We start from the raw sequence: 12,759 nt of genomic DNA, 5'->3' as shown, positions 1-12,759 counted from the left end.
ATGTATTTCCCTCTGAAGACATGTTAATGATATCAGGATGCTGAGAATGGAATATTTGTTTCCTCCCATAATCCCAGTTAGCTCTGTTAGGTTACAGAGACCTGCCTTACCTGAGGAGTTCTCTCCTCAGGTAATAGAAACCTTACTTATTTCCTTCAGAATCAGTTCTCCAGAGAATTAGAGGATGAATTCAGTCTGGGAGGTGAATTTAAAGCAATCCAAAGAAGTAAAAAGTGAGGTCAACATTTAGGCAGAGGAATTAGGATCTCCCCCTCCCCCCCCGCCCCCGCCCCGTAACCCATGATACTAGGAGAGGTGTATGACTCTGGAAGCTGAAGAAGACCACTCTGTTTCCTTTCACAACTTCTGGGACCCTCTCCATCCTTCAAGATGTCCAAGGACAATTGATCAGATTTCAGGGTCAAAATTAGTCCACAGTAAGCCCATTAAACAATTGGAACAAGTGGTTGAACTTTTTCTCCCATTGGTCTTGTAATTTCAAGAGTTGAGTATTGGCAGTGAGACAAAATATATAGGGTAGTCTTTATAGCCTGCTGTTAAACATTTAAGCTACTTAAACCTTTCTATTGTGAGGAAAAGTATCCTCCTAGATGAGTTAGACCAACTAACTAGAGTTTTGCATTGGGGTTGAAGGAGATAAGATATCTTGCTTATTTCTCTCAGGAAACACTCTCTTTGGGGACATTAGAGAAAGAGGTAGATGGTCTGTGTAGGGATTGAAGCCTTTCTTGGACCTTTGCCTGACACCATCAAATGTCATGTAACTATGACCCCTTAAGCAAACTGTCTTCTTCAACAATGTGAGAGCACTTAATAGTCTCCCTCATAAAATATCACTTTGAAGAAAATATTTTTTCTACTTAAGTAGAGTTAACTCTTTTGGCTACAAAAACAAATAAAAAAAATAAGACTTGCTAAACTAGATTCTAGGCTCAGTTGTGCTCTAACTCACTAGTTGTCCTTCAGTGAGTCCTATCAGTTTTTCCAGGAAAAGAGGAGCGTAGCCCTGAGTGCAAAGATTGTTGTAGAAAAGTAGTATTTTAAGTCCAAAGTTCTTTCCTCTGGGATCTTCATGGTTTCAGCCCAGTGACCTGCTCATGGTTCTTCAGAGCATGGCTCTAGTGCTTGGAATTGTAAAAGGTGCCTTGCCTCAGCCCTCAGCCTTATAACACAGCAGAAACAATGCTCTCTATTGAATATTCATGATCCTGCCCCTTCAAATCAGGGTACCCCAGGAAATGCCACCAGGCTTGTTTCTTCCCGTTGTCTCTGGCATCTGCCAAACTTAAACACATCTTCAAATTGGGCAAAATTCAGGAGTTAGGAGAGCCTAGTGGTTAAAGACTTAGACTTTGGCACCAGACAATATTGGGCTTGACTCCCAACCCTGTTACTTACTGTGCAACTGCCGGGAGCTGGTCCATCCTTGCTGTTTCAAGGGACCTGGCATATATGGCATACGGTTCTTAATGTGTTTGCTCACCTTCTTGGTGCTGCGTTTTAACCAAGGTCACCTCTCCGAGAAAGGTTGAATCCCCAGGTAGGGATTTTCCCCTGAAGTTAGGGAGGGAATAAAACCCCTCAACTAAGTGCCAGGCGGGTAATTAATCCCTTTAACTATGAACAATCATGCTTAAACTACATAATCTTTTCTCCCTGGAATGGAGATAAGAAACTCCCTAACCTTTGTAATAGAGATTGATAGGATTGAATCAACTGGTATAAATACAGTTGTAACAAGACAGAAAGACTCAGAACTCAGAACAGAATCAAGAAGACAGAATCTACACGGAGCCTAGAGACAGAAGAACTTCGCTGGCGAGAGCATGCCAGAGGATCCTGGACCGGGACTGGCCTCGGAGCCTAGAGACAGAGCCTAGCGGGAGAACATGGCAAGGGATCCTGGACTGAACCTGACTACAGAGATTGGCAGGAGAACCTGACTGGAACCTGGACACTGAACCTGACTGGAGAGCCTGGACAGAACCTGGCTGGAGAACCTAGTGAGGGAACATGGCTACAGAACCTCGCTGGAGATCCGAAGCAGAACCTCTCTGGAGACCCGGGCTAGAGATCCTGGCTAGGTTGCTGATCAACTGAACGCTGTCTCCATGTCATTCCTTCTTCGCCGACTCCGTCCACACCTTTGGGGACCCCTGGACCTGCTGGGGTTGGACCCCGGCATCTGGCGCCCGAACAGGGACCCCTAGGTAAGCGCCCCGCACTCGGGACGGATCGGACTCCACCGTAGGAAGAAGGTGGATAGTCTTCGCCGACTCCGTCCACACCTTTGGGAACCCCTGGAACAGGATTCCCTTAGGTAAGCCCCCCCCATTGAGAACCTCCACACTCGGGACGGATCGGACTCCACCATAGGAAGAGGGTGGATAGTCTTCGCCGAATCCGTCCACACCTTTGGGAACCCCTGGAACAGGATTCCCTTAGGTAAGCCCCCCCATTGAGAACCCCCACACTCGGGACGGATAGGACTCCACCAGGGTGCTACAGACCCCCCTATAGAGGATAAGTAGGGTAAGAAGGTGGATAGTACAGAACTTAGATTGAGAAGATGTGCCATACTGAGTCCAAAGAAAGAAGACTCTGTATTGATCCTTAGATTGAGAAGATGTGCCATACTGAGTCCAAAGAAAGAAGACTCTGTATTGATCTTTAGATTAAGAAGATGTGCCATACTGAGTCTAAAGAAAAAAGACTCTGTATTGATCTTTTAACATATGTGCTTGCTAGCAGAGGAATTAAGGTTACTCCCAGTCAGACAGAACGTTTTATACAAGAAGTATGTCCATGCTTTTCTGAGGAAGGAAAGGTAAATGTAATGGCATGGGAGAAGGTAGGCCCAAGGAGCCTTAACCCCACTGCAGCCTTTCTACCCTGGGAAAGTGCAGGATTGGCAAGCTCTCCCTGGGATGATAGATCAGGACTCAGGTAATAGCGGAAAGCGCCAATCCTACTCTTAAAATGGATACAAGAGAGCATTTCGGGTTTTTCTTTTTAATGCTTGCTTTTAAAAAATAAAAAAGGGGGAATTTGCCGGGAGCTGGTCCATCCTTGCTGTTTCAAGGGACCTGGCATATATGGCATACGGTTCTTAATGCGTTTGCTCACCTTCTTGGTGCTGCGTTTTAACCAAGGTCACCTCTCCGAGAAAGGTTGAATCCCCAGGTAGGGATTTTCCCCTGAAGTTAGGGAGGGAATAAAACCCCTCAACTAAGTGCCAGGCGGGTAATTAATCCCTTTAACTATGAACAATCATGCTTAAACTACATAATCTTTTCTCCCTGGAATGGAGATAAGAAACGCCCTAACCTTTGTAATAGAGATTGATAGGATTGAATCAACTGGTATAAATACAGTTGTAACAAGACAGAAAGACTCAGAACTCAGAACAGAATCAAGAAGACAGAATCTACACGGAGCCTAGAGACAGAAGAACTTCGCTGGCGAGAGCATGCCAGAGGATCCTGGACCGGGACTGGCCTCGGAGCCTAGAGACAGAGCCTAGCGGGAGAACATGGCAAGGGATCCTGGACTGAACCTGACTACAGAGATTGGCAGGAGAACCTGACTGGAACCTGGACACTGAACCTGACTGGAGAGCCTGGACAGAACCTGGCTGGAGAACCTAGTGAGGGAACATGGCTACAGAACCTCGCTGGAGATCCGAAGCAGAACCTCTCTGGAGACCCGGGCTAGAGATCCTGGCTAGGTTGCTGATCAACTGAACGCTGTCTCCATGTCATTCCTTCTTCGCCGACTCCGTCCACACCTTTGGGGACCCCTGGACCTGCTGGGGTTGGACCCCGGCATGCAACCACAGGAAAGCTTCTTTATCTCACTAGTCTCAGCTTTCTTTTCTGTAAAATAGAAACAATTGCAGCAACTGCTTCATAAAATTGATGTGATAAATAAAAGTGTTCATGTATATAAGACATTCAGCATAGTACCTGGCTCGTGTCAACATTATCATTTTCTTCTCCTGTTGGGGGCCAGATGTAAGCTGGCAAGGTCCTTGCACCTGTAGGAGCTAGCAAGGCTGGGACCCTTACCCACACAGTTTTCCCAGGCTTGTTTGGATGGTGATTATCATTAGAATGAGAGCAACCTTTGTAGAATAAGAACAGCCTTTCATAGCCTACCAAGAAGTCTGTAACTATTTACTGAGATATGCTGTACTGAGAACTTGTCCTTCTGCTGTGTCTCTCCCTTAGAGATTAAGAGGAACAAAGAATACATTCCTCTTGACAGACCTCCTATTCAGTGTGTTATGTATAAATAGGATTGTGTGGCTAATAAAGTTACTTCAGTTCTTCGAAAACTGGAGTCCTCCCGACCCCGCTTTCCTGTCTTTCTTTCTTTTCTCAATTCCCACCTCCCTGCCTCAGCCTGGCTCAACCTGTCAGGCTGGCCCTGACATTCTCCCTCTCACAATGTGCCTCCTGGTCTCCTCTCCAATCTCATCTAACTCCCATGGTAAGCAACATTAGCCTACAGGTCTGTTACCTAATGATAAAAGTTGTTCTTACTAATTCCAGGCTTCTGCACATGTCCCTTTACCAGGAACATTTTTTTCTAGTGCCTTCAACATGTAAGTGCCTATTTATGCTTCAGTTCTCAAGCAGAGACAGATACAAGTTTTATGAGGCATGAAGCATAGACAATTTGGTCTGAGAAGAGGCTTTGAAAAAATGATTTTAAAACAAATTCAACATTAGATATGAAATGAGAGAATATTTAGAATGAAAAGGAAATCACAACAAATTACTAGTGGCTTAGAGATCCAGGTTCCTTCTGTGATCTCCTTGGACAATGTGGTAGAAATGCTTAGTAAATGAGATTCCACATTGCATCTTGACTTCTCCTTTCCACCAAGAACACGCTACAACTCCCAGTATTAACTGTGGTGACTGAGGCTTAAGCTTTATAAACTTCAGGGAAAATTCACCTCTGGTCTCAGGTTTTATGTCACTTTCTCTGTGAGTCTTCTCTAAACCCCCAAGACCAGATCTGGGCTCCTTATCTTTGTCCCTAGGACTTCCTGGGTTTAGTCTCATCATAGCTGTTACGTCTGTGCATTGAAATCACCAGGTCAGGTGTCTGTCTCTCAAAATAAACTATGAGTTATGGAAACCAGGGCTAATTTCTTACATGGCAGTCAACCCTTAGTGCCTAGTCCAGCTCTGGGCTCATGGAAGACTCTTTAAATATCTGTTGAACTAATGAAGGGATATCTAATTTCCCCCTCTAATCACAGGGAACCCTGATTCTCAAGAGCTGAGAAGAATTCTTTCTAGATGACCACAGCCTCACAATTTCAATCCTCCAACACTAAAATAATCCCACTGGTAGGTATTCTCACAGGATAATTGGGTATAATTGTCACCATTTATTCAACATATGATTTCTTCCAGAGAGCTTCTTAACCAGCAATATATAATACAAGAAGACATGAGGTAAGTATGAGATATTTTTTGTAAAGAGGGGATAAGGCGCATTCTTCCCCAATTCATCAGCTTATCTGGATCTTTATTCTTCAAAAATGCCAATGAAAGACACTACAAATCACCCTGCAAATGGTTATTTTCCCCACTCATTGTTTCTTGTAGGATGCTATTTTTTGTGGGCATTCTTCCTCCCACAAAGCTAAGGGATGGTGGCCCCTTTTCCAAACTCAAAGGGTGAATGTTGTGTAGTCAAAGGAAGTAATGGAAATTCCATTCTCCTTGTCAAAGATAGCTTTAGAAATGGGATGTGATTCAACTCTGGCCAATAAGAAATTTGGGAAATTCTGCAGTGGAGGGTGGGTACCTTCTCATTAATATTTTCCTCCTGAAATAATAGAAACTAAAGAGAAATAACTTTTCTAATTGTGAATTCAGTTGTGTAAATGTAATACCTGGAGCACAGGTTGTCACCTCTCAATCATGGGGCAAGTGTGAAGAGAAAGCAATGGGCTGTAGATGGCAGAAAGGAAAGCTAGAAAGCCTCTGGCACCTGAGTATGTTTGGCCCACTGGAAATTAGAATCACTTCTCTCCAAACTTCTTATTCATTTAAATAACAAAATCCTTTTGTTTAAGCCATTTTTAAACCAGGTGTTCTACAAATTATAGGTGAAAACACCTTGATATAATTTCTAATACAGCCAAAGAGGCAAATGGGAATGTGAATTAAAGAATGCTTAGAAATCACTTCATCTTAGGATATCAGAGGAATAGCATGAAAGTGCACCTTTTCCTCTTCCCCTGGAATTTCAAAAAAGTTAACCAACTATAATTCAACAAAGAAATCTCTGCTCAACATAGATGCACACCTGAGAGACCCACACACTGAAACATCTAAATGTGGGCAACCGGAAATAAATGGGAAGAAGAGAAGAGAGGAAAGCACAGATGGCCTGAAGACACAGCCCTGCAGCTGGGAGCTTATGGCTCAGTCGGTCAGGAGAGGGAGAAAGCCTGTAGTAGCAGGCGCTTCCATCAGCCTGAAGGAACAGAGAGCTGCGGTGTGGTGGTGGTGGTGGTGGGTGGTGGTGCTGGTGGTGTGGAGGCCAAAGGGGGCATGCAGCTAGGAAGGGGGAGTGGTGATGGAGTGAACACTGGCTGAGCCAGCAGATGCCTGACAGAGCATGGGGTTCTGCCTTGCAGCTCTCCACTGTGGGGTCGGCAGTGGTGTGTCAAACTAAGAAACATAACCAGAGAGCCCTACCGCCACTTCGACTCCCCAAACTCTTCTCCCTTTACCCTTGGTCCAGGAGCATATTATCTATAAACCAAAAGCTGTTGCAGTAGAACTGTTTCTCTCTGTGACTGATCCCCAGGATGGGTGTTTGGGGCAGGACCCCATGGAGTCAGGAGTCACCTTTATGGTGAGGGCAAAACAAACCCCACTTCCAAGCAGCATGGTTGTACTGTCATATGGAAGCCATGGAGGGGAATCGGCAGACAAAACATCTCGTGATTTGGTACCATCTACTTGAAAATAATAGAAAGACCTCATCAAAGATAAATGCGTAAGCAAAGAAGGACAGCAAATACCATGGAGAAACACAGCAATGAGGATGACCAAAAAGAAAATGAAAAATCCCCAGAAAGCAAGCTGGAACACATGGAAATATGTGATATAAATGAGAGAGATTTCAAGATTGCAGTCCTGAAAATACTCATCAAAATTCGAGAAAATACATATAGGCAATTCAGTGCATTCAGAAAACAAATCAATGAACAAAAGGAGTCCTTTAACAAAGAAATTTAAACTTTAAAAAAGAGCCAATTGGAAATCCTGTAAATGAATCATGCAATTAAGAAGATTAAAAGTGAACTATTGACACATCATAATTACCGTGGCAAATGTTCAGGACAAAGAGAGAATATTACAGGCTGCAAGGGAGAGACGGAAAGTTACATACAAGGGATCTCCCATTAGATTATCAAACGATTTCTCAACAGAAACACATCAGGCCAGAAAAGAATGGACGGAAATTTACAAAGTGATGCAAACCAAAGGACTGAATCCAAGAATACTCTATCCAGCAAGGCTATCATTCAAACTTGAAGGGGAAATAAGAAGCTTCACAGACAAAAAAAGGCTAAAGGAGTATATCACCACCAAGCCAGCAATGCAAGGAATGCTAAAGGGACTGGTATAAAAAGAAGAAATAAAAAGCTCAGAAAGAAAACAGCCACACACAAAAAGAAATGGCTACAAACAAGTACCTTTCAATAATAACTTTAAACGTAAACGGACTAAATGCTCCAACCAAAAGACATCGAGTGGCTGAATGGATAAAAAAACATGACCCATACATCTGCTGTGTACAAGAAACCCACCTCATTAGAAGGGACTCACACAGACTGAAAGTGAAAGGATGGAAAAATATCTTTCAGGCAAATGGAAAGGAAAAGAAAGCTGGGGTAGCAATACTTATATCGGACAAAATAGACCTCAAAGTAAAGGCCATAACAAGAGATAAGGAAGGCCACTTCATAATACTAAAGGGATCAATACAACAAGAGGATATAACCCTGGTAAACATATATGCACCCACTGCAGGAGCACCCAAATTCATAAAAAAAAACTCCTGGAAGATATCAAAGGAGAGATCGACAACAATACAATCATAGAAGGGGACTTTAATACACCACTGACAGCACTGGATAAGTCCTCTAGACAAATAATCAGCAAAGATACAGCAATCCTAAATGACTCACTAGATCAGATGGACTTAATAGACATCTTCAGAACACTTCACCCCAAAGCCAGGGAAAATACATTCTACTCAAGTGCTCATAAGACATATTCAAAAATAGACCACATATTGGGTCACAAGCAAAGTATCCCCAAATTCAAGAAGATTGAAATCATAAAAAGCATCTTCGCAGACCACGATGGCATATTAGAAATAAACTACAATAAAAACAACCCAAAATACGCAAACACCTGGAAGCTGAATAGCATGCTATTAAATATTGATTGGGTTACCAATGAGATCAAAGAAGAAATTAAAAACATCCTGGAAACTAATGACAATGAAAACACAACAATCCAAAACCTATGGGACACAATGATAGCAGTCCTGAGAGGGAAGTTTATAGCTCTACAGGCCTATCTCAAAAAACAAGAAAAAATGGTAGTAAATCATCTGACTCTACAACTCAAAGAATTAGAAAGAGAGCAACAAGAAAACCCCAGAGTGAGCAGAAGGAAGGAGATAATAAAGATTAGAGCAGAGACAAATGACATAGAGACCAAAAAAACAATACAGAAAATCAATGAAACCAAGAGCTGGTTCTTTGAAAGGATAAACAAGATTGACAAACCTCTAGCCAGACTCACCAAGAAGCAAAGAGAGAGGACCCAAATAAACAAAATCAGAAACGATAGAGGCTAAATAACAACAGACCCCACAGAAATACAAATGATTGTTAAAAAATACTACGGACAGCTCTACTCCAACAAACGAGACAACCTGGAGGAAATGGACAAATTCCTAGAAAAATACAACATTCCAAAACTCAATCAGGAAGAATCTAAAAATCTCAACAGGCCAATAACTATGGAATAAATTGAGGCAGTCATCACAAAGCTTCCAGCAAACAAAAGCCCAGGACCAGACGGCTTCACAGGGGAGTTTTACCAATCATTCAAGGAAGAACTAAAACCTATCCTCCTCAGACTACTACAAAAAATTCAAGAGGAAGGAACACTTCCAAGCTCATTCTATGAAGCCAGCATCACCCTAATACCAAAACCAGGTGAAGACAACACAATGAAAGAGAATTACAGGCCAATATCCCTCATGAACATAGATGCCAAAATCCTCAACAAAATCTTAGCAAATTGGATCCAGCAGTACATCAGAAAGATCATAAACCATGACCAAGTAGGATTTATCCCAGGGATGCAAGGATGGTACAATATCCACAACTCAATAAACGTGATACATCACCTAAAAAAATTGAAAGAAAAAAGCCACATGGTCATATCAATTGATGCAGAAAAAGCATTTGACAAAATTCAACACCCATTTTTGATAAAAACTCTCAGCAAGGTGGGAGTAGAAGGATCATACCTCAACATAATAAAAGCCATATATGACAGGCCCACAGACAACATCATACTCAATGGACAAAAACTAACACCATTTCCCCTAAGAGCAGGAACAAGACAGGGATGCTCCCTCTCACCACTCCTGTTCAACATAGTACTGGAAGTGTTAGCCATTGCAATTAGGCAAGAAGACGAAATAAAAGGCATCCAAATTGGAAAAGAAGAAGTAAAACTGTCCTTATTTGCAGACCACATGATATTATACATACAAAACCCTAGAGACTCTATCAAAAAGCTACTACACTTAATATATGAGTTTGGCAATGTAGCAGGATACAAAATTAACCCCAAGAAATCTGAGGCATTTCTATACACCAATAGTGAACTTTCATAAAGAGAGATTATAAAAACAATCCCGTTTACCATCGCACCAAAAAAATTAAGCTACCTAGGAATAAACTTATCTAAAGAGGTAAAAGACCTCTACTCAGAAAACTACAAGACGTTGAAAAAAGATATAGAGGAAGACAGAAACAGATGGAAGAACATACCGTGTTCATGGATTGGTAGAATCAACATCATTAAAATGTCCATACTATCCAAAGCAATCTATAAATTCAACGCACTTCCCATTAAAATACCAACGACATACTTCATAGATCTAGAACGAACTCTCCAAAAATTCATCTGGAATAAAAAAAGACCCCGAATAGCTGCAGCAATCCTGAGAAAGAACAAAGTAGGTGGGATCTCAATACCAGATATCAAGATGTATTACAAAGCCACTGTTCTCAAAACTGCCTGGTACTGGCACAAGAATAGTCATATAGATCAATGGAATAGAATAGAGAGCCCAGAAATCGGCCTGAACCAATATGCTCAATTAATATTTGACAAAGGAGGCAAGAACATACAATGGAGCCAGGATAGTCTCTTCAATAAATGGTGTTGGGAAAATTGGACAGACATATGCAAGAAAGTGAAACTGGACCAAAAACTTATACCATACACAAAAATAAACTCAAAACGGATAAAGGAGTTAAATGTATGACGGGAAACCATAAAAATTCTAGATGAATCCAAAGGCAACAAAATCTCAGACATATGCCGAAGCATTTTCTTCACTTATACAGCTCCTAGGGCACTTGAAACCAAAGAGAAAATGAACAAATGGGACTACATCAAAATAAAAAGCTTCTGCACAGCAAAAGAAACCATCAACAAAACAACGAGAAAATCCACTGTTTGGGAAAACATATTTGCCAATGTCATATCTGATAAGGGCCTAATCTCCAAAATTTATAGGGAACTCATACAACTTAACAAAAGGAAGATAAACAATCCAATCAAAAAATGGGCAAAGGACCTAAATAGACACCTTTCAAAAGAGGACATTCAGAAAGCCAAGGGACATATGAAAACATGCTCAAAGTCACTAATCATCTGAGAGATGCAAATCAAAACAACAATGAGGAACCATCTCACACCTGTCAGACTGGCTATCATCAACAAATCAACAAACGACAAGTGCTGGAGAGGATGTGGAGAAAAAGGAACACTTGTGCACTGCTGGTGGGAATGCAGACTGGTGCAGCCACTATGGAAGACAGTATGGAGTTTCCTCAAAAAACTGAAAATGGAACTGCCATTTGACCCTGTGATCCCACTTCTAGGAATATATCCCAAGAAACCATAAACACCAATCAGAAAGGATATATGCACCCCTATGTTCATAGCAGCACAATTCACCATAGCTAAGATCTGGAAACAGCCTAAGTGCCCATCAGTAGATGAATGGATTAGAAAACTGTGGTACATCTACACGATGGAATACTATGCTGCTCTAAAAAGGAAGGAACTCTTACCATTTGCAACGGCATGGATGGAACTGGAGATCATTATGCTAAGTGAAATAAGCCGGTCAATGAAAGAAAAATACCACATGATCTCACTCATTCATGGATAATAGAGACCATTATAAACTTTAGAACAATAATAGATACAGAGGCAGAACTGACTGAAACAGATTGTCAAACTGCAGCGGGAAGGCCGGGGAGGGTTGGGGGGCAGGAGGTAGGGGGGTAAGAGATCAAGGACTTGTATGCATGCATATAAGCATAACCAATGGACATAAGACACTGGGGGATAGGGGAGGCTAGGGGACTATCTGGGGGGGGGGAAATGGACACATATGTAATACCTTTTTTAATACTTTAAGCAATAAAAAAAAATAAAAGTGAACTATTGAGCACAGAATACAGAATCAACCAGATGGAGGAAAGAATTAGTAATATCTAAGATAGGAATTAAAAAACGACAGAATGACGAAGAGAGACACTTGAGCATAAAGGAAAATGAAATAGCTCTATGAGACCTATCTGACTCCATCAGAAAAAGCAATAGTAGAATTATAGGCATTGCTGAGGAGGAAGAGAGGGAACATGAAATGGAGAATCTATTAAAACAAGTAGTGGTTGAGAACTTCCCAAATCTATGAAACGAATTAGATCCTCAAATCCAAGAAGGAAACAGAACATCTTATTACTTCAATGCAAAGAGGCCCTCTTCAATGCACTTTGTATTGAAGCTGTCAAGAATTAATGACAAAGGGGAGAAAAAATGATGGCCCAATAGGCAGACCTGTCATGCACCTCCTTCCAGGGTCAGACTGAAAATACAATGAAATTGCAGAACATTCACCTCGAGTTACCAACTGAGATCCAGTTGAGGAGGAGACATATTAAGGAAGGACAGGAAACATCTGGAGACCAGCAGATAGGTGAGGTTGTGAGAGGAGCTGACCCAACTCCCAGGGGTGGCAGGGCCAAGAGTGAGGACGAGCTCTTGGATAAGGGAGGGTCTGTTCCCTCAGAAGATAAGGCACAGAACCCAGACTGGGCTCCACAGCCTGGAGCACCAGAGCGGAGACCAGTGGCCCACGGAACATCCAGCCATGAAAGGCTGCAGGGCTGCTGGCCTAGGCAGAGCCTGGAGTCAGTAGATAAGAGCCATTCAGAGAGAAAGCTGCATTTCAGTTGTTGTTTTGTTTTGGGTCTTCTTTAACCTAGAGCACAGGAATTTCATTTGCAGCTTCTTACCCGAGGCTTTGTGCAAGGAGGGAGGTGTGGACTAGAGGTACCTAAGGAGAGGCTGGGGTGGGGAAGCATTGCTA

General features: G+C 42.2%; 1 long non-coding RNA gene across 1 annotated transcript; it reads right to left on the bottom strand.

Annotated features, from left to right (window-relative positions):
* Positions 1–315: 315 nt before the first annotated feature.
* LOC132224220 (uncharacterized) lies at positions 316–7,359 on the bottom strand. Its single transcript, XR_009450626.1, has 3 exons — positions 4,455–7,359; positions 3,842–4,012; positions 316–1,414 (listed from the first exon to the last, which is right to left on the bottom strand). It is a non-coding gene; the product is annotated as an uncharacterized LOC132224220 (long non-coding RNA).
* Between the last annotated feature and the right edge of the window lie 5,400 nt (positions 7,360–12,759).

The sequence above is a fragment of the Myotis daubentonii genome, chromosome X (assembly GCF_963259705.1).
Source record: "Myotis daubentonii chromosome X, mMyoDau2.1, whole genome shotgun sequence".
In the NCBI taxonomy this organism is placed as follows: domain Eukaryota; kingdom Metazoa; phylum Chordata; class Mammalia; order Chiroptera; family Vespertilionidae; genus Myotis; species Myotis daubentonii.
This window is presented reverse-complemented; position numbering and strand designations above follow the sequence as displayed.